General features: G+C 48.3%; 1 protein-coding gene across 1 annotated transcript in view; it reads right to left on the bottom strand.

Annotated features, from left to right (window-relative positions):
- Positions 1–2944, bottom strand: part of relt (RELT TNF receptor) — a 30033-nt gene extending 27089 nt beyond the window's left edge. Inside the window, exon 1 of the mRNA XM_083772463.1 lies at positions 2838–2944. The gene's annotated coding sequence lies outside the window, so the exon portion shown is untranslated. The remainder of the gene's footprint in view (positions 1–2837) is intronic.
- Positions 2945–4755: the final 1811 nt, after the last annotated feature.

Raw genomic sequence — 4755 nt, 5'->3', positions numbered from 1 at the left:
GGGGAAGGATCAACATGACAAACTGACAAACTGCATCTCTGTCTGGTCTGGAAGCTGCAAAGAAGCAGACTGGAAAACAGTATAGAGAGTAGTGAGGACAGCGGAGAAAATTATCGGGACATCACTGCCTTCCATCAAGGACATTGCGCACAACCGCTGTCTGTCTAGGGCCAACAACATCAGAAATGACCCCACCCACCCACACCAGGGACTGTTCACTCTGTTGCCTTCTGGCAGAACGTATCGAAGCATTGGAAGTAAAACAGCAAGATTCTCCAAGAGCTTTTTCCCCCAAGCCATCAGACTTTTGAACACGTGCAATATCCCCTAACCTTTCCCCCTATATGCTGCTATAAGGACTCCTGTTGTGCAATATCTTGTCTCCAAATGAACTAATGGTGCTTTTAATTTATTTGTTTTTAAGTGGATTTGAGATGTTAATAGTATTTTAGCTCTTTTAACTAGCATACTAAAAGCCAGTGAAACGACATTTCGTTCTCTTATGCATTTTATGTATCTGCTGAATGACAATAAAGCTATCTATCTATCTAACATATGGAATGTCAGAAGTCAGAAAACAGGTCAGCTCACATGTAGTTGCTGGCCAATATTGATGACATCAGGAAATTTCAATTACAATGTAGTCATTTATCAGACGCTCTTAACCCATTCTGACCTGAGATCAGATTCATACGAGGTTTCCGCCGGACACACACTGGTCTGATGAACCCATTCTGACCTGAGATCAGATTCTAAAAAATGTCAGTCGTTCTTCGATTTTCCCAAAAATAGCAGACCTACAAGCTCGTATCGCGCCACTCGGTGGCGCGATATGAGCTTGTAGATCTGCTATTTTTAAATAGCTAAAGCATAACATGATGCTGACACCAAAATGGGTGCCCGGTCAGAATGGGTTAATCCAGAACGATTTACATTAAGCAAGAACAAAAAGCATGGCAATACATCACATACATAAAGAGTAGTTATCATAAAACATATTATTATGTCAGCTAAGAACGTAACAGTGGTCTGTGGTGTATAATCATAGCGTCACTTTGCAGACATTCTTAAGATTTTAGCTGACCTAAATGCCTACATTGTAAACTGTAAATTGAATACAATAATTATACAGAGATTATAGCCCACATAATCATGAGAACACTTTACGAACACAGAGAATAGAAGCAGTAAGACTTCCTCAACTTAAAGGCTATTAAGGTTTTACACTAAATAGTTTTTTTAGTGGTTTTCAACCCTTTTCACATCAAGGTCCATCATTTATTTATTCTGCATCTGAGCCACGGATCATTTGATGACATTTAGCTTCTCAGACCCATCTGAGCCACAGACCACCATCTGATGACATTTAGCCTCTCAGACCCATCTGAGCCACGGAACCACCATCTGATGACATTTAGCCTCTCAGACCCATCTGAGCCACGGACCACCATCTGATGACATTTAGCCTCTCAGACCCATCTGAGCCACGGACCACCATCTGATGACATTTAGCCTCTCAGACCCATCTGAGCCACGGAACCACCATCTGATGACATTTAGCCTCTCAGACCCATCTGAGCCACGGAACCACCATCTGATGACATTTAGCCTCTCAGACCCATCTGAGCCACGGACCACCATCTGATGACATTTAGCCTCTCAGACCCATCTGAGCCACGGACCACCATCTGATGACATTTAGCCTCTCAGACCCATCTGAGCCACGGACCACCATCTGATGACATTTAGCCTCTCAGACCCATCTGAGCCACGGACCACCATCTGATGACATTTAGCCTCTCAGACCCATCTGAGCCACGGAACCACCATCTGATGACATTTAGCCTCTCAGACCCATCTGAGCCACGGACCACCATCTGATGACATTTAGCCTCTCAGACCCATCTGAGCCACGGAACCACCATCTGATGACATTTAGCCTCTCAGACCCATCTGAGCCACGGAACCACCATCTGATGACATTTAGCCTCTCAGACCCATCTGAGCCACGGACCACCATCTGATGACATTTAGCCTCTCAGACCCATCTGAGCCACGGACCACCATCTGATGACATTTAGCCTCTCAGAGCCATCTGAGCCACGGACCACCATCTGATGACATTTAGCCTCTCAGACCCAAAACGAAATAATATTTTGATTGATTGATTTGATTGATATTTTGAAGATTATGCCATGCTGTATTGATAGGAGAGATAACAGGCAAATGTTGATCAAAAATATCAATTACTCTACATTCTCTAATTGTGTCGACTTCTTGTAAATTAACTAATGTAGATGTTTAACAATATTAAACTCTTATAGAGCCTAACATGGAACTCATGTTACTCTCAATAGGTAAAGATCTAATAAGGGTCCATTTGGTTACCAACTCTCCATCATTTAGCAGCATGGGGACCACCTGGAACCCCCTCAAGGACCCCTGGTGGGTTATAATATAATATAATATAAAAAAAGGTGGATCTGGGCCAGGGGCTCCCAGGGGTCCCTGAGGGGCTCCCAGGCGGTCCCTGAGGGGCTCCCAGGGGTCCCTGAGGGGCTCCCAGGCGGTCCCTGAGGGGCTCCCAGGGGGTCCCTGAGGGGCTCCCAGGGGTCCCTGAGGGGCTCCCAGGGGTCCCTGAGGGGCTCCCAGGCGGTCCCTGAGGGGCTCCCAGGGGGTCCCTGTACAGCTAAAGGACTAAATGGACCCGTATTTCATATATTTAACTCTTAACAGTATTGTTAAACATGTGCATTACCCAATTTACAAGAAGTCAATTAGAGCATGCAGGAGAGACAGAGAGAGAGAGAGAGAGAATGTGTATGAATGTCACTCACCCCAGACTCACAGCGGACGCGACACAGTTGCAATCTGCAACTCGATGCTACGGTATGTCTCTCTACCTCTCTCTCTCTATGTCTCTCTCTCTCTCTCTCTCTCTCTCAGCCTTCCAACGTGCCGTGAAGAAAACAGTCGTTTTGCAGAGAGAACTGGAACTTCAACTTACACACACACACTGGTCACACATGCACACACACACACACTGGTCACACACACACACACACACACACACACACACACACACACACACACACACACACACACACACACACACACACACACACACACACACACACACTGGTCACTGGTCACTGGTCACACACACAATGGTCACACACACACTGCTCACTGGTCACACACAGAGTGGTTCCAGTGCAGACTCTGCAGAAATCCTTATAGACTGACGCAGATCACAAGCCACGCCCCCTGGAGAACACGCTCCCTTTTACACTGATGCGTCTCTGATACCCTATACTACTACGCTGTTCTAACCCTGTGTCTCTGTTCTAACCCTGTGTCTCTGTTCTAACCCTGTGTCTCTGTTCTAACCCTGTGTCTCTGTTCTAACCCTGTGTCTCTGTGTCTGTGGCTCAGAGCTGTTCTAACCCTGTGTCTCTGTGAGTCAGAGCTGTTCTAACCCTGTGTCTCTGTGAGTCAGAGCTGTTCTAACCCTGTGTCTCTGATGTGAGTCAGAGCTGTTCTAACCCTGTGTCTCTGATGTGAGTCAGAGCTGTTCTAACCCTGTGTCTCTGATGTGAGTCAGAGCTGTTCTAACCCTGTGTCTCTGTGAGTCAGAGCTGTTCTAACCCTGTGTCTCTGTGAGTCAGAGCTGTTCTAACCCTGTGTCTCTGTGAGTCAGAGCTGTTCTAACCCTGTGTCTCTGTGAGTCAGAGCTGTTCTAACCCTGTGTCTCTGTGAGTCAGAGCTGTTCTAACCCTGTGTCTCTGTGAGTCAGAGCTGTTCTAACCCTGTGTCTCTGTGAGTCAGAGCTGTTCTAACCCTGTGTCTCTGTGAGTCAGAGCTGTTCTAACCCTGTGTCTCTGTGAGTCAGAGCTGTTCTAACCCTGTGTCTCTGTGAGTCAGAGCTGTTCTAACCCTGTGTCTCTGTGAGTCAGAGCTGTTCTAACCCTGTGTCTCTGTGAGTCAGAGCTGTTCGGGCCGACTTTACACAGCCTGACCCGACCCGGGCCTGACCCCCACAGCTCTGTGTCTGACCCTAACCCTGGCCTGACCCCCACAGCTCTGTGTCTGACCCTAACCCGGGCCTGACCCCCACAGCTCTGTGTCTGACCCTAACCCGGGCCTGACCCCCACAGCTCTGTGTCTGACCCTAACCCGGGCCTGACCCCCACAGCTCTGTGTCTGACCCTAACCCGGGCCTGACCCCCACAGCTCTGTGTCTGACCCTAACCCGGGCCTGACCCCCACAGCTCTGTGTCTGACCCTAACCCGGGCCTGACCCCCACAGCTCTGTGTCTGACCCTAACCCGGGCCTGACCCCCACAGCTCTGTGTCTGACCCTAACCCGGGCCTGACCCCCACAGCTCTGTGTCTGACCCTAACCCGGGCCTGACCCCCACAGCTCTGTGTCTGACCCTAACCCGGGCCTGACCCCCACAGCTCTGTGTCTGACCCTACCCCGGTCCTAAACACCGACCCGAAACGAGCCTGACCTTAATTATTATATTATATTATATGCGTCCGACCCATTTTTACATTTACATTTAGACATCATACCACACTGTGGGCTGTATTTTGCGTGTCTGAAGTACCAGGTCTTATTCCCTAACTTAACCCATTCTGACCGGGCACCCATTTTGGTGTTAGCATCATGTTATGCTTTAGCTATTGAAAAATAGCAGATCTACAAGCTCATATCGCGCCACCGAGTGGCGCGATACGAGCTTGTAGGTC

This window comes from Protomyctophum parallelum (genome assembly GCF_964188405.1).
Source record: "Protomyctophum parallelum genome assembly, chromosome: 9".
NCBI classification, from domain to species: Eukaryota; Metazoa; Chordata; class Actinopteri; order Myctophiformes; family Myctophidae; genus Protomyctophum; species Protomyctophum parallelum.
The sequence above is the reverse complement of the archived record's forward strand: the minus strand, read 5'-3'. Positions and strand labels throughout refer to the sequence as shown.